Consider the following 13,033-nt stretch of genomic DNA (forward strand, 5'->3'; position numbering starts at 1 on the left):
AAAATTTTGTGTTTTCCTTGTGCAAGGCCTGTTCCACAGTGCACAATATTTGAGCCTTGTGCATAGTAGAATATTGCTGCACAGCATGATAACATTGAGCACATGATTGTTTCTAGGCCATTGCACCCTCACACAATTAGCACAGCTTCATGCCTTACACATTGTCATCATGATAATTACATGACTTAAACATACTGCACCATACCCACTAATGTACTTCCCTTTTGTGTAGGACATGGTTGTGTTCAACTGAACATTGCATAAATAGCAAGAATGCACAACTTCCTAGTCTCTGGGTCATTCCAAACTGTTGTTGCTAATCTGTGCCACATTTGACAGTTTGCTGTTCACTGTTGCATTAAGGAGGTCACTCAAATTTCATACTCAGAGAGAAGATTTTGTCTACATTTTCTGTAGCCCACAGGAAAAGACAGAGTGAGTGAGCATGGGAAATTGGTTGCATTGGATTGCCTTCCCCTATGTACAGTCATACATGTACCACACTGGAGATCTCATAGGTAATCTCATGATGCAACTGGCTGTAGCCGTGGAGGGTTTTCATAGCCCCAATGTTCAAAGAAGATGATTTCCATGAGAACTGTTCTTCATTCGTATGCCAGATCTCTCGGATCACCAGGATCTTTCCATCATTGCTGCATCCATTAGTTCAGTAGAGACACACCGCAGTGGCTAGAAAAGTGTTGATTGGATTGTGGAGTGACCTTTTAGAAACTGATTTCAGAGATAGCACCTGCTGGGCTAAATGTCGACAGCTTCAAGAACTTGCAGTGAATCAAGAGGGAATGTTGAAAAAGAGAGTGTCAGGTTTCACAGGCTAACACTTCTGTTAATTGGTATTGGTTTATTATTGTCACGTACTGAGGTACAGTGAAAAACTTGTCTTGCAAACCGATCATACAGGTCAATTCATTACACAGTGCAGTTACATTGAGTTAGTAGAGAGTGCATTGAGGTAGTACAGGTAAAAACAATAACAGTACAGAGTAAAGTGTCACAGCTACAGAGAAAATCTTGCAATTAATGTTATTGATCTTTATGCGAATTTCACAAACAGTATTGGGATGACCTGCAACACTATTTTAACATATTTAAAAAGTAGTAATGTAGTTTCTAGCCCATAGTGCATAATTTATAGGACAGAGGTCTGCATGTGTTAACAGATACCAGATATGAATGTGAGTTTCAGCTAGGGCAGTGGGAGACAATAACCCAGGTACCTGCATGCTTGAAAGTAAAGTGACTCCATGGTGGAGTCTGGCATCAGCTTGGTGAATTACATGGAGTTTGAAACCCACCCTTTCTAACTTGAATGTGGTAGCCAGCCACTGTTGCACTATGTTGAGGACCCAACCGTGATGTGGCACCTGAAGGTTGATGCTTTTCCCAACAGGACTAGTAACAAGTGTTCAAGATGTGCTCCAGTGAAAGGGTTTATTCTGCTGCTGGATATGTGCTTAACTATGCAAGTTTGAGAGGGAGCATTAAGTTCCTTAATAGGAGTGCTCACATTAAATCAACCTGATGCTGTTTTGTTCTCCCTACTCTACAGCCTTCTGGTGAGCTCGGATGTGCTAACTTTCTCTGCAATTTGTCATCTGGCATGACTTGTGCTACTCCATTTTGGAACTAAAATGGCATCTGTAGCACCCAAACTGTGGAGGCTAATTGAAATGAATTTTGCACTATAACTCGGTGTAGCAGCATCTATTGATCCTGTGGGACCGACTATTTAAAATTCCTTTACAGTATGTGAACATCACTAAGAAAGCCCACATTCATTGCCAGTTCCAAATTGTAATTGAGGAGGGGATGATGAGCTGTCTTCTTGAATTCTTGCAGTCCAAGTGGTGAAGGTAGTTCTGAAGTGTTGTTGGAAAGGGAGTTCTATGATTTTGACCCAGTGAGTTATGTGCTGTGCTGCAGAATGGCTAGCTTTTGATCTAGTTTTAAAGCCGCAGTTTCAGTTTAGCCTACTTCACTTAAGTTTCTGATCGGTGACTTTAATATCATTGGTTAGTCAACACAAATGAGAAGAGATAGTAGTTGGAAGCCAAACTATAGTTAACATAATAGTTTTCACTGTTTTCTTTCAGTTGCTGCTCAACAAAGATGAAACACTGCAGATTATAAGTGTGCAATGCATGACTTCCATTCTTGTCCATTCTCCAGTGCAGTATGCTCCTGTGCTTGTGTATGCAGATATTCCAGGTGATTTTTATTAGCTAATGTGTATTAAACATGTATTATCACGTAAGATAGTTGCATATTTAGATTACCAACATAAATACTTGCCCAATGTCAACCCATCTGCTCATAATGTCATTCTTGTCTCTCATAGTGCACATCTCGCTCACCTTCCAAAGTTTTGCCAGAGTTTTGATATATCCCAACTCACTAAATCACATTGTCCTTTACATGCACTCTTAGTAATCCATGTTAACACTTGGTACCAAAGTTCTAGTCTTTGTTTTTGAGTACATACACAATTTTGCCTTTCAGTTATGTTAGTGGAGAGTGCAATGATAACCCTGCCATCTTGGTGGAAATCAGGTGTTAGGGTTAAAATCACCCAAATCACTTGTAGGTCCTGCAACTGCTAGGAATTAACCATTCATAATTCTCACCTGCTTGAGAATAATTATCCAGTAGTGGCAGAATTTCATTAAAAGGTTTAAATGTTGGATCCTAATGTCATGGCCAAAAAGGTCCCAGGCCACAAAAGTCAATATTTTTTAGTTTTTACTCTTTTGTGGGACCATTTTGGATTAAATTCACTAAGATAATCGCTGTGATTTTGTAAATCCTCAGTGAGCAAGCTTTTAACTGACATGAAAGGGTAATTATAGTCTTCAAGCTGGGATGGTTTTAGATCTTATGGAAAGTAATGGTGCAGATTTTAGGCTGACTAGTGTGCTGACTGAGCTCACTTGCCCTGAAATCTGCTCTTATATGGTGCAGGATCCTGAGTGGTTTCTTCAGTAAGCTGACTGCCAGTTGATCAGCTAGGCACAGGGCAGCCCATGACCTTTCCAGTTGAAGCTGTCAAGCTCCGTTACAGAATTTCTTTGGGAGTTAGCTAAGTTACATAAGCAGAACATTCAACAACATTCAAATTTGATTAAAGATTAACAATAATATAAAGTTTTAACTTTATTTAACAAATTAAAGCATTGAAGGAATTAAAACACAGGGAAGCAATGAAAAAAAGAACATATTTATATCAAATCAATTAAATAAAAATTGGGGAATTGCTATATGCAGTTGTTTCACCCAATAAAAAAGAACATGCCTGTTGTACTTCCAAATGCTAGGGAAATTGTGGAAGAAGTCTCTCCCTACTGGACTCTTAGGAGCCTAGCGGCAGAATGCAGTTTTTCCTAGCTCAGAATCAGATTTATTATCACTGACATATGATGTAAAATTTGTTGTTTTGCGGCAGCAGTACAGTGCAAAGACATAAAAGTCTATAAGTTACAAAATTAAATAAACAGTGCAAAGAAAAGGAATAATGAGGTAGTGTTTATGGGTTCATGGATCATTCAAAAGTCTGATGACGGAGGGGAAAAAGCTGTTCCTGGATCATTGAGTTTGGGCCTTCAGGCTCCTGTACCTCCTTCCTGATGGTAGTAATGAGAAGAGGGTATGTCCCGGATGGTGAGGGTCCTTAGTGATGGATGCCACCATCTTGCGGCACTGCCTCTTGAAGATGTCCTCGATGGTGAGGAGGGTTGTGTTCATGATAGATCTGGCCTCTTGCGATCCTGTGCATTGGAGACACCATGCCAGGCAGTAATGAAACCAGTCAGAATGCAGTAAGAGCCTTTGATTACATACCAAATCTCCTCAAACTCCTAATGAAGTAGAGCCACTGGCATGCCTTCTTTGTGATTGCATTAATGTGTTGGGCCCTGGTTAGATTCTCTGAGACGTTGACGCCCAGGAACTTGATGCTGCTCACCCTTTCCACTGCTGACCCCTCAATGATGACTGGTGTGTGTTCTCCCGACTTCCCCTTCCTGAAATCCACAATCAGTTCCTTGGTCCTGCTGACATTGAGTGCGAAGTTGTTGTTAGGACACCATTCAACCAGCCGATATACCTCACTCCTGTAAGCTCCCTCATCACCATCTGAGATTCTACCAACAACAGTGGTGTCATTGGTGGATTTATAGATGGTGTTTGAGCTGTGCTTAGCCACACAGTCATGAGTGTAGAAAGAGTAGAGCAGTGGGCTAAGCACATATCCTTGAGGTGCGCCTGTGTTGATAGTCAGTGAGGAGGAGATGTTATTGTCAATCTGCACTGACTGTGGTCTCCCTACAAGGAAGTCGAAGATCCAGTTGCAAAGGGAGGTACAGAGGCCCATGTTTTGAAGCTTTTAGATTAGTACTGAGGGAATGATAGTGTTGAACGCCAAGCTGTAATTGATAAACAGTAGCCTGATGTATGTCTTGCGGGTGTCTAGGTACTTCATAGCAGAGTGGAGAGCCAATGTAGACCCATTATGGCGGTAGGCGAATTGCAGCTGAGTGGAAGTTTGGAGCTTCTGTCCTCACACAGGAGTCCTGAATTTCCAGCCAGTTATGTAAATAAAATGGAATTTTCAGCTGACTGACATTCCTGAATGCCTCTGTGTACTGAGCAAGAAGCTTTATTTTTGCTCCATCCTTCATATAATCAGATAAGAATTGAAGTTCTTACAAATTCGCCTAAAACTTAATTTCCTATGGATTATAAATCAAACTTTGCACTGAGCTTGCTTGTTGAGTGCTAATTTTCTGGTTTTTGTCTTCTTCATAGAATTTCTGTTTGAGCGACTCTCCAGTGCAGATGAGATCCTAGTGTGGTCAATCTACAGTTGTCTTCTTTTGCTAACTGAAGAGAAACTTTTCTTTTCTAAGTGCCACACTATTTATGGTAAGTAAAATTAAAAATTGTTAGCAAGGATGACAATTTTGAACAAGACAACACAAAATGATATCAGTTTAGCTATTTCACGATGTGCCAAACATGTAAGTTTAGCTACTTAAAATGAGTAATGAGTAGTTGCATGTGAAATGAGAGAAGCAAGAAACTTGTTGATTTAAGTTATGGAATACAGTTGCATACATTTAAAATATTTGATCTTTTGTTGTCTTCACTTAATTTTGGGAGTTAAAGAAAAATATCAGATCATTTTATTTTTGCAGCTTTATTTGTGATTATTTAGTGTGTTGGTAGTGCACTTCTTTATTTAGGTAACATACTTTGTACAAACTGTTGAGAATGCACATTCACATTAATTGCTTCGTTCAAAATTGATCTGTGCATACAAAATCTGTGTATTGTATGGAATTTGCACGGTGAAGCAGGCCTTAACCAGCATGTTCAGGCTTCCTTTGGTACCAGTTAAAGGATTCCTGCCTTTTGTAAGCTTACTGGGAATCTGAGGCAGCCATCTTCCAGGTAAGTTTTCTTAGTATTTGCTTCTCTCTGTACCACTTGGTGCCAGAGTCCTCCAGATCCCAAATGCTCTTCTGCCTCATCCAGCCAACCTTGTTTTACACAGGAATAGAATAATAATGTCAATGGTTATCAAGAGTGATAGTTGTGAAACAATTATTGTACACATTTTCAAATCATTCCATTGTTGTTTGGACTCATCCTATTGTGATTGCTTCCAGCTCTGCAGGTGACCTGTGACCCATGTCTGACCCACTCTATTGTCAATTTTTTTTTCCTTTCCCATCCTTTAATCTTACCCATGGTTCTTGTCTGCCTGTACTACAATTTTCTGATTTCATTTCCTTGATCATCCTCTCTTCCTGCATGAGTCCCATCTGCTAAGCTCCCATTTTTGAGTCTCTATCTCACATACTCCTATTTGAAGATAGCTCATTATTTGACTTGCAGTCCCATCTCCTTCTCCTCCAATTCCCATAGCCCTGCAACTCTATGTCTTTAAGCTCCTTACTGCTCACCAGCTGAATTGCCAACCCTTTGCCCAAGCTCATAAAAGACTGACCCTCTCCAATTCAACCCCAATCAATCTTTTGGCTTTTTTACTGCAACCCCCCCCCCCCCACCCCCCCCAACCACTGTTTCCCAACAATCTGTCAGTCCTAATCTCCTCTCATTCTCTTCATCCAACCCAACCCCGCACCCTTCTTTTCCCCTCTAATCAAACCGTCATCCCCATGCAAGAGCTTTCTGAGACTGTGGGTAATATTATCGTGGTATGAAATTTTAAAAGGCTGTTAGTGCCTGGAAGATTCAACAACTCTCCTGGCCAGTGAAACTTACAAGTGAACCATATATTTAACACCATGGTTCTTCAAAATAATCCTTTTTATTCCAAGATCAAGAGTGTAAGCTTAATATGATGGGAATTTCTAGTTAATATCTTCAGTTATTGTTTAATGGCACAATATAATGTTAATGATATATCCATGATCAAGCAGCAGTTATCCACTTTTTAAAATGTATATTACAGGTATAGAATCCTTAGTTCACAGCTTGAAAGAGACAATGAGGGTAAACAACATTGAGGTTCAGAAGCAAGGTCTACTACTGTTTGGAGAGATTTTAAAAAGGTAAAATCTAAATTGTTTAGACTTTTGAACTACTTTCATTTTTTTTTACTAAGATGGTGGCACAGTAAAATTCTAATAATCACATTATTTAGAAATCCTGATGATTCAGCATCTGACTCATCGAGGCCACGTTCCCACTCTTCCTTTAAACTCACCAAGACCCCATTCCCCATCCTATTTTAAACTCGCCAGTTCAATATAAAATTTATTCTACTATTGTGTAACAGCTTAAATCACTTTTTATTAACTTTTTAATGTATTAATAGGAATAATATCCAATATTCTGGAATTAGGGGCTGGGCAGAAGATTGCAGGGATGGTGAGAAGATTGGGGTTTGGGGCAAAACCCAAGGCGCTAGAGAGGTGATTGAGGGGGAGATGGGGCTGGGGAAATTGTAGGGAGGTGGAGAATAATCTGGGAGCAGGAAGGAAATCCAAGGAGGACTAAGGAGAAGTTGTCAGAGAAGGGCAAAGAGGTGATTAGGAATCAGAGATCAGAACACTGGCAAGAAGTTCAGTGGGATGGAAAGCCATAGATTGATGAAAATGCTGGGGGGGGGATCGGGGCGAGGGTGATCTGAGGGATAGGCCAGGGAAGAATCTGTTAAGTCTCTGTTAAGACCTCTGATGTTCATAAATCACATGTGTAGTAGAAAATTATGCAAGTGACATCACTTGTGCTTTGTGCACTGATTCATATAGTTATGTGTGCCTGGCAGCTTCATTGTGTGTGCTTCATCTACATGAAGGACCTCAGTACAACTGACAGAACCGATCTATGCTCCCTGATGGTATTTAACAATTGGATTTTTGAAACATTTATTATGCGGCACATAAAAATATTGCACTACGTGATAGCATTTGTAGTCATTTGGAATTTTGTTTATGAAGGCAAATTGAAAATACTATATAATTCCACTTGTTCAGTCTTTTTCCCCCTGTGAAGTCATTATTCTGATATTTAGTTTAGCATGTACACCTATTCTAATGATACATGCTTTGACATCTATTTTTATTTATTTCAGTCTGTTGCTTTTGCAGTATAAATCTTTTCTGATATCAGAGGATAGGTACATTGTCCCTTTCTGGCAGAAATGTACCTGTTTTTGCTTTGTGAAGCTGATGTGATAGAAGCATCTATTACATATTGTCACCTGACTCAAATGTCTGATGCTTCCCACTATTTCATAGGATAACTAGTTGCCATACCTGGCGTTGCTCAGATTATTAAGCTGGCAATCATGATTGAATTTATTTCCATGCAATCAGGCTTTATAGTTCTCATTGTAAATGAAATAAAATCTATCTTAGATATATAATTATTCCATGAATAATATTATTATGGTACTAAAATTGTATAGTTTAACTAAAGTTTACCAATTAAAACATATACACTGAAAATAAAAATGTATACAAAAATTATATTTAATATAGTTCTCTTTAAACAGCCTCTGTAATATTATCTAAGGCATTTATTTGGATCTCACTAAACTTGGTTATTTCTCTCAGATATATTTGTCTAACTGGTTTAAATCATACCTGGTCTCCCACAGAAACTCGGTGCACAAATTTTCAGTTTCTGTTTGTGGTTCAGGGGGACCCCAAAAGTACTTGGGTCAGGTTCACCTACATATTTAGTACATTAAAAATAGATCTCGGGAAATTTAAATTAAGCCCCCTTTGGACTGTGGAGGACCCCCATGGCGATTTTAGAAAAACTATTAATGTAGTGCATATCCTTATGCTAAACCTAACATAAATGCAAAATTTCAGATTTTTATGTTGCTTCATTACTGAGCCATATGTGGGACACATGAACATTCATTTTATATATCTTTTTAATGTATTAATTGGAATAATATCCAATATTCTGGAAAATATTTGAGTTCATCAATTAGAAAACAGAATGGTAAAATATAGAGATGCACCACTCAGATGATATAGTGCCAATCCTGTCTGTTGCCATGCTGAACAGTGTCAGAAGTTAATGCAGGTTGGATCATGACAAAGTTCAGAATATTTGACAACAATGATGCCCTCCGTGTATGCTGTAACATCACTGAGTGCTGAAGTTTGCATACAAAAACCCTGAGAAAGAAGTCCTAGTGGAAGATACTTGGAATTTTCTGGCTGAGAAGAATATCAAGTCGAGAGTTGCATCAAAGCAATGGAAAACCCACCCAATGAGTGAAAAGGAGGTAAAAACAGAAAATGATGTAAAAACAAAAAACAGAACAGATATTCAGCAGCTCAGGCAACCTCTGCGGAGTTCTGAAATGTTAGCTCTGTTTCAATTTTTACAGATGTTTCCTAGCCTGTGGAGTATTATGGACAACTTCTATTTTTATTTCAGGGTTCCATGATATGTGGATTTGTGCTTTTTGATCACAATGAAAAGGAGGTGATGGATTGCCTTAGGCTTAGGCATGCCTGTGTTATGAGAAGACCACAGTATGAGCACCAAATGTAGTGTTCTTAACTGGAAGAAGTACCAGTTTCACCTAGAAGGATTGTTTAAGTCCCTGGGCAATGGGAGGGGAAGAAATAAAAGGGCAGATGTTGCATCCCATCCCTTTGCATAGGAAAATGCCATGAGAAAGGAAATGTTGTTGGAGATGGTAAAATAAACCAACGAGACATAGAAAGGCTGAAAGGGGAGGGTTAGTTGTGTTTAAAGGTGGCATCACATTGATGATGGTGGAAATTACAGAGGGTGATCATGCGGGCTGATGGAATGTAAAATGAGAAGAGCTACCCAATCCTTGCTCTGTGTGGGAGGAGAAGAGGTGAGAGACGAAATTTGGGCATCAGAATGGATACTGTTGAGAGCCCAGTCAGCTGTGGCGGCAAGAGAAGAAGACATCTTGGAAGCACTGTTGTGGAAAGTGTATCTTTTCTGATGAGAACAATGGAGCCAGAGAATGGAATGCAGGAAGTAGATGGAAGGAGGTGTAGTTAAGAAAACTGTTGGAGTTTCTGGGCTTGTAATAGTCACTAACCTACCCCTAGATGGAGTTGGGGATAGAAAAATTGCAGGGAGGGAAAATCAAAAATGGATCATGGTAAAGTAGGAATAGGCAGCAAAAAATTCAATATGAAGACGGAAAGCAGCGCCACTATCATCAGTATACCAGAAAGAGTTGAGGGAGGGGTCCTGAATAGGACTGAAACAAAGGAACAGGCAGACTTTTAATTTGCAGGAAAGGAGTGAAGGAGGTTGTTCAATGTGAGAAAAAAATCAGCTAGGTGAAGGTGTCAGGTGGTGGAGGGGGACTGGTTTGGCCTCTGTTCAAGGAAGAATTGAAGAGCCCTCAGGCCATCCTGGTATGGACTGGAGGTTGTAAAGCGATTGGATGCCAGTGGTGAAAATGAGCCAGTTAGGATCCAGGAAACAACTGGCAGCACCAACTTTTGCAACAGTCTTTCTCATTCTCCATCCGTTCACAAACATTCTCTCACTTCTATCCAGCATTCTCTCTTTCCAACTTAAAACATGTTCTATTTCCAACTTTTCCTAGTTCTGATGAAAGGTCATCTTCTTGGAAGGTTAAATGGTTTCTCTCCTAATTTACTGAGAATTTCCAGCATTTTCTGTTTTAACTTACTCTGTGCCCTCTCTGATGCAGTAATATCTTCCAAAATGAGGTGACCAGAACTATACAATCTTCTAACAGTGGCCTCACTCTTTATATATTTTGAGCATGACCTCATTGGTTTATGCTTTTGGCATATATTGACTGCCTTTTTTAGCCCTTTATCCTCCTGTCTTGCCACCTATATTGGATCTGTGGACATGAATTCCAAGGTCTCTTTTCTCTACATCTTTATCCTACCATTTATTTTCTATTCCTTTATCTTGTTTTCCCCCTTCAAATGTAGGGGGAAAATCACAAGCCAACTCAATCATGGGTTCTACTTTCAAGTCTAAATCATACCATGAACAGCACTGAACCCTGTGAAAACCCATTGCAGATTGTCCTCATTGCTCCCTATGCTTGTTTACATTACCCCAAATGTAAGGAAATTCCATTTTGGTACCATGAAAGGGACACTTTAATAAAAGATATGTTATACCATTTCTTAACTGTTACTTTGATTTTTGTTCAAAACCCTCTACTATTTTTACAGCCTTTTAATTCTCATGAGGTTTTGTATACTTGAGTATTTTTTTTTCCCTTGACTCCAGTTTGAGTTTCCCAATAAGAACTTTAATCAGTGACAAACTTACAGTTAGGAGAAATGAACCAAGTATAGAGAAACAGTGCAGCTCAGACAACATAAGAGATGTTTTGTGTCTATCTACCAGCAAATGTTTCTACATGTAGATGTGAATGCCCCTTATTTTGACAGTTGTTTAGTGCTGGTGACAACTCCTTTTCTGAAAGCTAGAAAAGCAGGCTTCTGTTAGTATTCTTTGTGACTGCCTGACAAATCACTCTGTACTCCAGTCAAAACAAGCACAGATTGAAAATTGAATGCCAGGCTGATTCAGCAGTGCCTGATTAGCTACACCAAACCTTGGCAATGAATCAAGAATGACCATTTCATGGTTCAACAGCAGTGCTTTACTTAATGCCATTGGCAAGTGCATTTGTGCAATGATTATCTAAAACTTGACTGTATCTCTTTGTAGAAATGTGTAATACTAACATAAGAGGTCTTGCTATGTGCTGGAATGGAAGATGATGGACCCCGCAAGAACTTCAAGCAGCACTGTATGGAATTCAACTATTAAAAAGTTCTATGCTGTTGGGCTTTTCATGTCTTGCCTGCATGTATTGCTGGACTTTGGATTACCTCTCCTTTCATTTGTGAATTTATCACTGTAAATCATTACTTTTTCTGCTTTGTCATAGCCTGCCAAAAGATTCAAATATCCTTTGCGTGTCATCAGCTTTGAGAAATTTTGACCAGCTTTTGTAAAACCTCTCTTCATTCCTGAATCTTTAAAATCAGCTAATTAGAATTTTCTGGTCCCACCACTATTGTTCTCTTCAGCCATCCAAGACTGCACCTATAACTGGTAATGATCTCAGAAACATAGATGTAATAGCAGACATCTATTTTTGTCTGTCTGAAACTTGGTAGTTACCACTTCATCATCAATAATAGCATGGAAAATGTATCCTTCTCATGTGTCCCAACTATCTTGTACTTTGCTTAGGTAAATTCTGAAGACCAAGCTGGAAGCAACAAACTTGGAAAAGGTGCACAATGTTCTGACTCTGGAGTCATCAATGAACTCGCTACCTTAGCAGTTCTCTCCCAAGAGAAGAATTGAAACGTTAGGACAGAATTTTATGCTGATATGCTACATTCAAGGACCTTTTATATTTCAAAATATTCATAACAATTTATTTAAATATGTAAATAAAAATTAAATGATATCTATTTTACAGACAGCCTTCAGGAATAAAGTTGTTTATGAATTTCGCCATTTGGCATGAAGCAGTTGTTGTATTACAAGAAGCAGTAACAAGCTCTAGTCTTGAAGTCGTGACTGAAGCTGCCAATGCTGTGGCAGCCTTCCTTCGGTAAGTAAAAACAGCTTCTTTATTATTGATGACCTAATAGCAAGAGGTTTGTTTCAAGTAAAGGAATGTCAGCGGCATTTGTAAGTAAGAAGTTGTGTTTTCATCCTCTTGATCCTGAGTATGGATGATCTGTACCTCATCTCCATTCATCACTCCTGCTCTATCCCTTTGTCTAACAAATACAGTATATTAATCTCTGTCTTGAAAATCTCAATTGGTTCAGCAGCCACCACCTGTTGGAAGAAAGAGCTCTGGATTTGCAGTTACCTAATTTTAATATGTATCCTTGTTTATGGCAGATTTTCCATATTAATACAGGGAACTGCCACATTCCTGCAGTTCAGGTAATGGAAATACGCCCTTATGGAATTCACAAATCACAGCCAAAAAATCTAGGATACGGAATCAAAATTTGTTCTTACAAAATGTATGTGAAAAAAGTAAATAAATAAACAAAATTTCTTTTCCTTAACTGGGGAAAATTATTTTCTTATATCTACTCTATCAAATATTATCATTTTAAAGTCCTTGATTAAATATTCAATCATCCAGTTTGAAGGGAATGCAACCCTGTTTATATAAGCTGTCAGCATTATTTAAGCTTTTGTAGCGGTTGCTACCGTGGAATAAAACAAGACTCACTCGGAGGATTGCCAAACAGAACTGGTTTATTTTCCCGCCTTGCGCGGGCCCTTTAAGGGAGAAAACTCCCGCCCAAAAAACCGGCAATGACGTAAGTCCTACGTCATCAGGACTTTCCCGCGCGCGGGTTCTCCCCGTCGCTCGGAAAGATGAGGCCCGCCGCCATCTTGGGCCTCGTCGCTCCGACACCGCGCGACCCGACTGCCGAGCCGGTTCGCCCGACTAGACGGTGAGTCGCCACACAACCCCCCCCAGAACCGGCGA

This window comes from Pristis pectinata, chromosome 33, assembly GCF_009764475.1.
Source record: "Pristis pectinata isolate sPriPec2 chromosome 33, sPriPec2.1.pri, whole genome shotgun sequence".
NCBI lineage: Eukaryota > Metazoa > Chordata > Chondrichthyes > Rhinopristiformes > Pristidae > Pristis > Pristis pectinata.